Source organism: Zea mays, chromosome 1, assembly GCF_902167145.1.
Source record: "Zea mays cultivar B73 chromosome 1, Zm-B73-REFERENCE-NAM-5.0, whole genome shotgun sequence".
NCBI lineage: Eukaryota > Viridiplantae > Streptophyta > Magnoliopsida > Poales > Poaceae > Zea > Zea mays.
This window is the reverse complement of record NC_050096.1, coordinates 300,494,838-300,506,986: the sequence shown is the minus strand read 5'-3', so window position 1 is coordinate 300,506,986 and position 12,149 is coordinate 300,494,838. Positions and strand designations below refer to the sequence as shown.

The window sequence follows — 12,149 nt, the reverse complement described above, 5'->3', positions numbered from 1 at the left end:
AGTTCCAAGACTACGACGAGTTCTAGGTGTGGGTTAGCGGCAACCCCCAGTCGGCTGCCTGTGAAGGTCGCGGTTATCTACGTTTCTTTTCCGCACTTTGATTTATTGCAAGAACTATATGGACGTCTCAGACGTATGATGTAATCGACTATTTCCCTTATTAATACTATTTTGAGCACTGTGTGATGATGTCCATGTTATGTAACTGCTGTGTACGTGAATAACTGATCCTGGCATGTACATGGTTTGCATTCGGTTTGCCTTCTAAAACCGGGTGTGACAGTTAAATAGCCTATCGGGTCATGCCTGGCCCTGTCTGTAGCCCAAAGGCTAGCACGACACAATCCATCGTCCAAACCGGGTCGGGCCGGACTTACCTAAAATTGTGTCGTGCCTCAACAGACCAGACCGGACGACCTGTTTGGAGATCTATAAGTGGGAGGCACCCAAGTTGTTCGGCCCGTGGCAGAAACTCTTTTACGCGTTCCGGGTTGTAGTTTAGCAGTCGCGAGAAGTTTAAACATAGCTCGACAATTTATCGAACACCCCATTGTTGAAACAAAGCTATGTTGGGTTTGATTAACCTCTCAAGGTTCGCGATGAGAAGGGTCTGGTTCCTTTTTATGGCAGTAGGGCCTTGTCAAATGAGACGTAGAAAGAGATGAAGAACTCGGGCCTAGCAACGACGTCGCATCTGCGGAGAGCACGTGTGTCGATCAGGAGGAAGCATATGATTTGGGGAGGAGAAAGACCGACAGGTCATGGATACCAAGAAGGTAGGGGGCGATGTTCTTCACCGAAGCACGGAGGAGCAGCGGGCCCATGGAGACCACAACAGCAATGTCGGTGTGGGAGAGGCCAGGATGGAGAGCAGTGCGTGAGATGGCATCAGGGTTGGAGGCAGAGTTGAGGCGTGAGTAGGGGAGCTTATCAGGTGTTCTACCATATTTGGTAGAATCATGGAACGCCTTCTTGGACACCACGCGGGCTTGCGCGGGAGTAAGGCCACAGACGGTGATGAGGTAGCCCTCGATGGAGAAGTGTGTGGGTGGGTGGAGAGGAAGTGCCACACGCAGGGTTGGGTGGTGGAGGGTAGCGGAGGGGCGGTGCGAACCAGAGAGAGGAAGCTACTCGAGAGGCACAGCTTGGTGGCGGCCTGCGACGGAGGGGCGACGGACTAGGGAGGAAGGTGTTAAGTAACCTAGTTAGGGTTATGTGGTCAAATACATGTTTTGCTCCTGAGAGGTCTCACATCTCTATATAAGGAACTTGTACACCTCCTCATAATACAGAGAAGAGAAAGAGGCCAGAGGCCCAACCCTATATCATGTGTCTCGTGTGTTACTCTGTTGTGCTTCTGGAAAGGGAGACAAGTTCTCTACAGCTTCTCGCGCCTCTACTGCTGACGGGAGGGAAGGGAGCGGATCTGGTGATCCGTCGTGACGTAGTTCTCAACACGTTATCAGCATGCTCTACGTCGACGTTGTTGCGGGATCAGATTTGCATCAACTCTTCAATAAATCGGCAGGTCCCCGGCCTAGCCGAACTGTCCTACGCGAAAGGCTTCGATTCTCCCTCTACGAAATCGAGCGGTATGTCTTTATAAGTAGATTAAGTCCACTATTCACAGTGAAAAAAAATCGGTGGCGGCTGTGTTGGCCACGCACCACGCGAACCGCCTAGCTGGCAGAGAGCAGCGGTGTTTTCATCTCCCGTGTTGCGGTTTGCACGGGGAGAGGAGGTTCACGCCTCCTGGCGGCGGACGGCCGTAGACGCCAGCTTGGTGGTGCACAGGCACGCGACGCGCACGAGCGAACTCTTGGCGGTGTGGCTGCTCCCCTGCTCGCCAATCAAAGGTGCTCCTCCCAGCCTTGGAGCACGTGTACCATGGCATTATGAGCGATCCACACGGGATGGTGGCCCTGGTGAGCTGGTCAATCAAGCGGCTAGCGCGTCGGAAACGCTCCTGCTCCCAAAACGGCCGCACACTATTCTCTTCAAGTCAAGCGCCTGGCAGTTGAGCGCTATTCTCTTCCGTAAAGAAAACAAAAGAAAAGAAAATTTTGCATGTGTGCATGCAAGACTCGGTAATTCAAAGGTTGTGTCGGGCCCTCACCCACCCCCTCCCGAGGCATGTAGCCCAGGACCTCTGCATGTGATGGCAATTGGCATCCGCTGACCTGTTGTGTTCTATAAGCATTTGCCAAATCATTTAACCTGATATGTAGTCCATTTTTTAGTCTTCGTATATCTTTCACCGTTTCTTTTTATTTATACATTAACTAATTATTTCCTATCGTAAATAATTAGTAGCATAATACATACTTAAATATAGAAAATGTCCTTTGCATCTGATTATGATGTTTATTTTTTGCTTTTATTCCCGTCATAAATAATAAGCAGATTTTTTTTAAAAAAAGTTGCATACGAAGGTTATATATTGTGCATACTTAAATCACTCTAAATATTTATGATGTGTTGAGCTTTTGGACTCACACGACCGATTTAATTATATAGTGGGTACTCAGATGCGCCGATCAAGATACATTATTAATCGATTGAGTTATGGTATTGACTGAGCATTGGCTGCGTCCTAGCAACACAACGCAGTATTTGTGACGTACGAACCTGACTGTGTCATTTGATTGTTATATCGCACTCTCGCTTAATCGGACCACTCCTGTTGAGTCGGACGCCATCATCGAGTCACGTATTTTATGCATGCCATGTAGGCATTGTTCGTTAGTCATTATTATCGAGCCACAATTGTGTCTGTTGCGCATGTTGCGTGGACTTATCTTATACCACGACTATTGAGCCACAAATGCGCCTGTCGCGCTTATTACGAAGGCTTGCTATGCTGCGATAGCCCTGATGACCACACACACGTTGGCGCCAGATACGATAAAGCTTGTACTCACGTGGATTGTGGTGGGTCGTTCAAGGCCCTGAAGTCATATTATGTGCAACCTTCATAAACAATTTTGTTTGGTTCTATATTTTATTTGATTGTGTTGTGTGGCATCATATATTTATATATATCACCAAGTGGCCATAACAACTATATCGAGCTCTATAGTGCTTGAAAATCTGAGAAATTAAATTGAAATACAATTAAACACAGATAAGTTAATTTTCTGCTCTCTCCTCATGCATAAAGTTTTACCCAAAGTAACCCGAAGATATATAATATAATGCATGAAAGCCTTTTTGGCATAGAAGACATCATAAATTGGGATTCTGTTACTAAGCAAAAGGCCTTACCAAATGATTTAAGACTATAAATCTCAGCCATACATTGCTCAACCAGATGTTAGCACATTGCTCTCTTTGTCGCTGAATGACATGAAGCAAACTATGAGATAAAAGGACATATAATGCCAGTAACACGAAGTTACGAGTATACCGAGAGGTTATTCTGAGAATTTTTTCACTATGTTGGTGTAAAAACCATAGTGTGTTCCCGTCGAACCACTTTACTCGTTCTATCTAGGACATCTATGCTTATGTCGCATACATCTCTCAGAATTGTAAATACTTATAGTCACTGAATTGACTCGGGATAGTCCTTTGACAAGTTTGGTATACACTGTAAGCTAAATGGTAAAGGTCGGTCCTGAATAGACACTGAAAGGGAAATAGGCATTAAACCTTTTCCTAAATGTTTTTGGTGGTTGAAATGCCCAACATAAATAATTGGACTAACTAGTTTGCTCTAGAATATGTGTTCTACAGGTGCCAAAGGTTCAACTCAAAACCAATACAAAGATTAAAAAGGGTTCAAGAAGAAAGGAGCAAAGGAAACCAAAGTGCTCCCTGGTCTGGCGCACCGGACTGTCCGGTGTGCCACCAGACTGTCCGGTGAGCCAATGGAGCAACGGTCATCTGCGCGCAACGGTCGACTCTGACAGTGAACAGTGCAGCACAGTACACGCGGCAGAAGTCAGAGCAGAAGGTCAGAGGAGCACCGGACTATCCGGTGTGGCACCGGACTGTCCGGTGCTGCGTGAGGACAAAGCCTCCAACGGTCGACCAGCTCCAACCCTAACGAAGAGGATGACGTGGCAGCGCACCGAACACTGTCCGGTGGCGCACCGGACTGTCCGGTGGCGCACCGGACTGTCCGGTGTGCCCATCACCAGCAGCCTTCTCCAACGGCTACAATTTGGATGGTGGCTATAAAACCACCCCAACCGGCCACTTCAAGGTGTGGGAGCCCAAGCAACATTCCAAGTCATCTAGTTGACACATTCAAGCCCTCCCAACCACCTATATTCATTTATCCATCCTATACACAAGATTTAGACCACTACAACCCACACAAGAGTGCCACAAAAGCGAGAGCAAGCAAAAGAAAGCCTCTCGTGTGATTTAGTTCTAGTGCCTTGTGAGATTCATTGAGAGATAGCATGTACTACATCTTTGTGTTCATTTGCGCGTGGAGTTTTTGACTCCCATTGAACTTCCTCCAAAGTTTTGGAGGCTTGTAAAGCTAGCAAGAGACACCAAAGAGTGTGGTGGTCCTTGTGGGGTCTTAAGTGATCCTTGAGAAGAAGAAGAGCTCATCGGTCTTTGGTGATTGGTGGAGAGAGGGAAAGGGTTGAAAAAGACCCGTCCTTAGTGGACTCCTCAACGGGGACTAGGTCTTCGAGGGCCGAACCTCAGTAAAACAAATCACCCGTGTCACGTGTGCTTATTGCTTGTGATTTGTTTGTTCTTTCCCTTTCTAAGTTTTCTTGCACTATTCGTTGCTAATATTATTTGGTGTTGCTTTAAGTTAAATTCTCATTTAGTGAAGCAACACATTGCAAGAAAGAACTTGCGTCATTACTCTTCTTATCTAAGCCCCTTTGCTTTATTATCATAAACCTATTAGTTGTATTGTTTTATCAATTCCGCATTATTTGAAAGCAATACTCTTTACAAGCAAGGACTTAGTTTTTATACTTCGATAATTGTATATCTTGTTCTAACCACTAATCAAGGGATCTAGTTGGGGGATAAAGTTTTAATTTTCAGGTTTCGCCTATTCACCCCCCCCCCCCCCTCTAGGCGACTTTCAGACACATACTTGGGGTTTATGTAGTCGAACTACACTGAATTCCACCCTTTGGCATGCTTACCATTATTTAACTCCGATCTACCAGAAGTGAGAAGAGTAGACAAATAACTATGAAATCCCACATCACCACAGAGCTTGAAGCCAAATTAGACATTAACATGTCCTTGGTCCTCGGAGCCAGAAGAGTCATATGTCTTGACCACTAGACTACTAGTGATGATAATTTGTGATCGAAATATGAAGATCTTGTAGAGTCCTGTTGTATCCTCTCTACTCCTGATGATTTCTTCGTATGAGAGCAGTAATATCTGTTGTTGAAGATAGATCCTAGGCGGATACCAGTATTGTTTCGTTCTTGCCAAGCATTTATCATCATTTGCTTCATCAAAAGCTAGTTATATGGTGATTTTTCCTAGATAAAATGAATTCTTGGCCTTGTCTGTTCTATTCCAAAGCTTCTCTTTTTGCCGAACAACGAAGAGATCGATAATGCTTTATAGAACAATTTGGTATATAATATGAGGAGAAATGTTTGCCCTGCTGGCAACACCACAAATAATTAACTATTTTTATAAGTTCTCTCTCAAAATTATTATACCTAAAAATGTTGCATAAATCGATACCTAATTTCAGAGCAGTATGAGTAATTGGGTAAACCATGGGCAATGATAAAAATGAGCTGGACTATACATCTCGACATATAAAAATCTTTGCTTGGCAGCATTGGCCTGATACTGTACACTTCACTACCAATATAAACACACACATTTTTCCTATGTGCTTAAAAGCACAATGCAACCAGTGAATGTCTTTGTGAGCGTTAGACCCTGATGGTCTTTTTACTTGTTGATCTGAAGTCAACTAATGGCTCCAAACGACGAATGGTATGCATGAGCCCCTGAAGGACCCTTATGGATAAAATAGTGTTGCGCATATCAGTCTAAATCTTAATGATTGAATATGCATTTGGTAGTAATAACAATAAGTTTGCAGAATTGTAACCATGAAGCAACTTGTTGTTGCGTCTCGCTGGATGTTGAGACTAACCCTCCATGTTGAAGGACAAATATGTAGTATTCATGCCACTACATTAATCTAAGTCCAAAGTCACTGCATAAAACCCCTATCTGTAATGTGCGTAAGATTTCCCAAATAAATCACCACAATAGCATACATTGCCCACAATTGGATGATTGTGGTTGGGGATTTTATCTGTATGCTATTAGAACATCTCGGCATTAGGGGGAGGAATGCCCATATAGTGTAATGCCTCAATATTCTATTAAACGCACATAAGCCAAATGAACCTATCGTTCGGTGTGTACTCCTGTGTATATGGAGTTTGCCAGAAATCGTTGAGGAGTAACTGAAAGTCACCTAGAGGGGGGGTGAATAGGCGGAATCTGAAATTTATAAACTTAAAGCACAACTACAAGCCGGGGTTAGCGTTAGAATTAAAAACGAGTCCAAAAGAGAGGGTGAAAAACAAATCAAAGGCAAATGAAGCGGATGACACGGTGATTTGTTTTACCGAGGTTCGGTTCTTGCAAACCTAGTCCCCGTTGAGGTGGTCACAAAGACCGGGTCTCTTTCAACCCTTTCCCTCTCTCAAACGGTCACTTAGACCGAGTGAGCTTTTCCCTTAATCAAATGGGTCACTTAGACCCCTACAAGGACCACCACAACTTGGTGTCTCCTGCTTTGATTACAAGTAGCTTGGGAACAAGAATAGAGGAAGAAGAAAGCGATCCAAGAACAAGAGCTCAAATAACACGGGCAAAACTCTCTCTCTAGTCACTAGTTGTTTGGAGTGGAAATGGGACTTGGAGAGGCTTTGATTCTCTTGAATTGTGTCTTGTATTGATTGCACTAGCTCTTGTATTGAATGAGATGTCTGAAAACTTAGATGCTTGGAGTGGTGGTGGTTGGGGGTATTTATAGCCCTCAACCACCACATAGCCGTTGGGGAGGCTGTCTGTTGATGGGCGCACCGGATAGTCCGGTGCGCCACCGGACACTGTCCGGTGCGCCAGCCATGTCACCCAACCATTAGGGTTTTGACGGTTTTGACCGTTGGAGCTCTGACTTCTTGGGGCACCGGACAGTCTGATACCGCACCGGACAGGCACTGTTCACTGTCCGGTGCGCCTTCTGGCACTGCTCTGACTCTGCACGAACTGTCCGTGCACTGTTCACGCACTATTCACACTTTTGCAGACGACCGTTGGCGCAGTAGCCGTTGCTCCGCTTGGTGCACCAGACAGTCCGGTGGCACACCGGACAGTCCAGTGAATTATAGCGGAGCGGCCTCTGAGAAACCTGAAGCTGAGGAGTTCGGAGTGTACGGTCCCTGGTGCACCGCACACTGTCCGGTGGCACACCGGACAGTCTGGTGCGCCAGACCAGGGCAGCCTTCGGTTTCTTTTGCTCCTTTCTATTGAACCCTAACTTGATCTTTTTATTGGTTTGTGTTGAACTTTTATGCACCTGTAGAACATAATCTAGAGCAAACTAGTTAGTCCAATTATTTGTCTTGGGCAATTCAACCACCAAAATTATTTAGGAAAAGGTTTGACCCTATTTCCCTTTTAGTAACCAAATAGGTTTGAATGCTTCTACCTGATGTAGATGTGGATATACCCGGGATTAATATCATATCCACATTTGACTTATTGGCATTTGATCTATTCTGCGGGGACGCCTGTGGATATGATCCATCGGCCTTAGCCAAAGCATATGTTTTGATTGCATATTCACGTGGTCTGTGATAACTATCCTCCGATTAATTCACCCTGGTGGTGATCTGCCTCACGAAGAGATTCATCTTGATGATGAAATTCCTAGCAATGCGCGCAATATCATTGTGCTGGGAATACGGAACAATGAATCTTTCGTTTTGGGAAATGACGGATATCATTATTAAATGTGGGAGACAAATATGTCGACACCTATCTTGCCCCTCTAGATTGCAAATGGATCCAAAACAAAGTCCTAAGGATGAGTGCTTTAAGCTCTCTTATCGGGTCATTGATAAATGCAATCGAGGCTGAACCAATAATCGCAAAATGAAAGTCACGAGCTTGAAGTTCGGACATTTATGGGCACTATTGAAATAATGTGTGGTGAATGCGATGGTTCAAGTGGTCTTGTGAGAGACCCATCCCACATATGTGTTGAATAAACAATGTTCCGCTATGTAATATATCTAGCAAATGGCATAAATTAAAATATGCAGTTAATAGGATTCTGAACATCCGTCATGAGATCCTAGGAGGACCCATATATTTGAATTATAAATATGCAACATATAAATCTCGTATCAAATAATACATTTCTGACGAATGAACACTCTCCTATGTAGAGAGAATATCTCCTAGATGAGATTATAGTTCCTTAATGGAACCTTTCCAGAAGAAATAAAGTCTGTGTTAAACACCAAAGTTTGATAATCCCTATAAAGTCATAAAGACCCATACAGACCCGAAAAGGAATAAGATGAGGTACCAAAGGACTTGAAGTTCACCGAATAAGCACATGTGCATTCCATGAGTTTTACTCATGGTAATTTCCACTATATGTGGAATTACAGTATCCTCTAAAGCCATGATGGCAAAAACCTATAAGGTTTAGGTGTTACTGGCAAAATATCCCCATTGTGCCAGAATGACAGACTATAACGATGTATCTGATCGATGAAAAATCCCTGATGGATTACGATCTTTGATGGACTTTTGTTACACCATCATAGATGTTGCAATGGATGAACGCCTAGAGCAATGTGTCATATTTAGAATATGTACTATTGCAACTATATTATCCCCTAAGTCCTATTGAAGGACATGTTATTTGCTTTGCACAACTATGTATAAATTATGGTGTAAGATAGAAAATGATAGCACCCCAACCTCATCCATTCTCGTTATTTCAGATGAACAATGAGACATATATCTTGAAGAATATATGCTTGAGTTATGAGGGATAACGACTTTGACAGATGTCATCGTTAGGGGGAGCGAATGCTTATATTGATCACAATCGTGAGAAAATAAATGTCATATTCTATGCCTTGAAGGTGTGAGCTTGATGATCAATATGTGAACCTTTATGGAACTTTCTATCAAATATATATATCCAGTCGATCGAACACCATCAGTCAAAGTAGCTTATTTATATTGATACGTGCACTTACCTCGTATATCCTATAAGTGAGTAGAGGTAAAGTTCCTAAAATAGTCCTTGCAAGGATATGCAATCTGTTTGCTAAATCTTTATGTGCATATACTTCCATAAGAAGATGTTTTGTCTTATTGATACGGTTTTACAAGGATCAGGGGGAGCACATTTCTAAAGTTAGCCCTTGTAGAAGATTCGATAGAATCTAGATCCCAGAGGATCGAAATCTGTCCCGATGACAGCTGTTGTACTCTTTTTCCCTTGGTGAGTTTTCTTAAAGTTTCTCACATGAGGTTTTTAACGAGGCAACAAAGTACAAATGCAATTTGTATCACCATGCACTCTTTCTCCACATTTTTCCCACTAGGTTTTTTTGGAGTTTTAACAAGGCATGTGTTGGTCACGGTATTCGTCCAAGGGGGAGTGTTAAGTAACCCTAGTTAGGGCTGGGCATTCGGTTTTTTGAAACTTTGGTTCGGTTTTTCGATTTTTAAAAACTTCGGTTTTCTAGACATTAGAAACCGATTGATTTTCTTGAAAATGAAAAACCGAGAAGTTCGGTTTCGATTTTTTACTTCGGTTTTTCGGTAAAAAACGAATACCAAACTTATACTCAAGATAACACATACAGCAAGTTTATATGATAAATTACACATAATTTTAGAAAATATTAGAGATACATCATGCATCACATATAAATAAGTGAATAACAATTTAATTGCTTCACACATTTAGTTCACATAATCAAATAGTCAAACTTTATAATTGATAAAGGTTGGCAATTCGGTTTTTTGGTATTTCGGTTTGGTATACGGTGAAAACCGATTACAATACCGAAAACTGAACTTTTGAGATACAAAAACCGAAACCGAACCGAACTACCGAAAAAACCGAAATTTCGGTTCGGTACGGTTCGGTTTTTGGTTTATGGTAAAAAGTGCCCACCTCTAACCCTAGTTAGGGTTATGTGGGCAAATACCTGCTTTGCCCCTGAGGGGTCTCACATCTCTATATAAGGAACATGTACACCCCCTCATAATACAAAGAGAAAGAGGCCAGAGGCCCAACCCTATATCATGTGTCTCGTGTGTTACTCTGTCGTGCTTCTGGGAAGGGAGATGGGTTCTCTACAGCTTCTCGCGCATCTACTGCTCACGAGAGGGAAGGGAGCGGATCTGGTGATCCGTGGTGACGTAGTTCTCAACAGAAGCGAAGGAGAGTACTAGATTATTGAAATTGGGATATCCTCTCCTTTGTTGGGCTTGACTTCATTCATTCATCACTTAATTTGGACCTAGCCCACGTTGCATGAAAACAAACAGAAAAAATTCTAGAATCCTTTTTTCCTCGGACTGTTTGTGTATTTGTAGGAAAAATAGTAACAAGACAAAAAGGGGTGATAAAAAGGAGGCCTGAAATCATGAAGTAAAATTTTGGAGGGTAAAATCACAATTACACTCCATCTATGGACAGAAACACAATAGCCCTATTTTTCAAAGCTACAATAAGAAGTGGAGTTCCAGTACGACTTCTTTTCAGATTTCAATAAGGTAAAATGCTCATAACTTTTATCTTGAAACTTTGGTTTCGATGATCTTAGACATTCTAAAAAACTTATCTGAAGAGTTATCTAACACAACAAAGAACAAGCCTACAAAATCAACATTTACAAGTGTTGTGACATGTTTTTCCTTATGTTAGCATTTGGTTTTCAATTACTTTATCACTTAGGCTATCTCCAACAGATCCCTTATTTCATTCTCTATTTCTAACTTCACTATACAAATAGTGTCATCTACAGTTTCGTGTCTCATATTTTACACTAACTGCTGGAGACAGTCTTAGACTTATCAAACAATTAACACTACATCCCTCTTAATAGTATAATATACCTATACTTAAGGACAAAAAGATATATTTATGTCCACCACTTGGAGTCTTTAACATGTCATTCCTTATAATCTTCAAAAATTGAGGGCGATAACAATATGTCTTATTCCTTTGAGCAAATATTACTTTTTGCAAATGCACCTTGAACAAATCCAAGCCAACGAGGGAATGACTGAGGGAGGACAGGAACACATTTCTTCACTCCCAGTTCAATATCGGGTTGATTGGTTGTCGTGCCCCACATACCCAAGCTAATGCTGCATTGTCCACGTGCAAGTGCGTGTTACGGTGGATAGCGACTGAATGGTGCACTGACAGCTCGGCACGTCAACTAGCTGAGACATGAAATGGTGGAGCAGGGGGATGGGATATTAGGCCACTCATGACAGTGGTAGATGTGAGCAAGGCCGAAGAAACGTGCCAGGTAGGACATAGGTGACGGGGCCGTGCATGGCGCAAGCAAAGGCAACGGGTCGCGCTCGTTGATAGGGCCGCTCATGGTGCACGCAAAGTAGGCGAGGTCGTGCATGGCGTAGGCGGGGTCGATGGGGCCACGCGTGGGGTTGGCAAAGGTACAATTCAAGAATGGGGTCAAAATCGAGAAGAGTGTCAAGGTCAAGAGGTGGGGATGATCCAGCAAGGGGAAAGACATTCTCATCGAAAACGACATTCTCATCGAAAACGACATGACAAGACATGTCAAGAGGTAGGTGATTAGGTCAAGGCATTGCAATCCCTTGTGGTTAGGGGAGTAACCGAGGAAAAGACAACTAGCGGAGTGGGGGAGCTTGTGAGGAGCAGTAGTGGAGGTGTTGGGATAACAGGCACAACCAAAGACCCGAAGGTAGGCATAAGAGGGGGTTGTGCCATACAGAGAAAAGTGGGGGTGAGGTGACTGACCACCTTGGATACATTACACACCCTCTCGCACTTTTTTGCTTGCGCCTCCACCCAGTTCCATCGCCCGGTTCGTGACCTCCGGTACGATAATGGATGTGAGTTCGACAACTCCACCTCATACTCC

The 12,149-nt window shown here is 43.3% G+C and overlaps 1 pseudogene; it reads right to left on the bottom strand.

The window, feature by feature from the left end:
• The window catches only part of LOC118473252 (uncharacterized), a 53,167-nt pseudogene extending 41,513 nt beyond the window's left edge, over positions 1-11,654 (bottom strand).
• Positions 11,655-12,149: the final 495 nt, after the last annotated feature.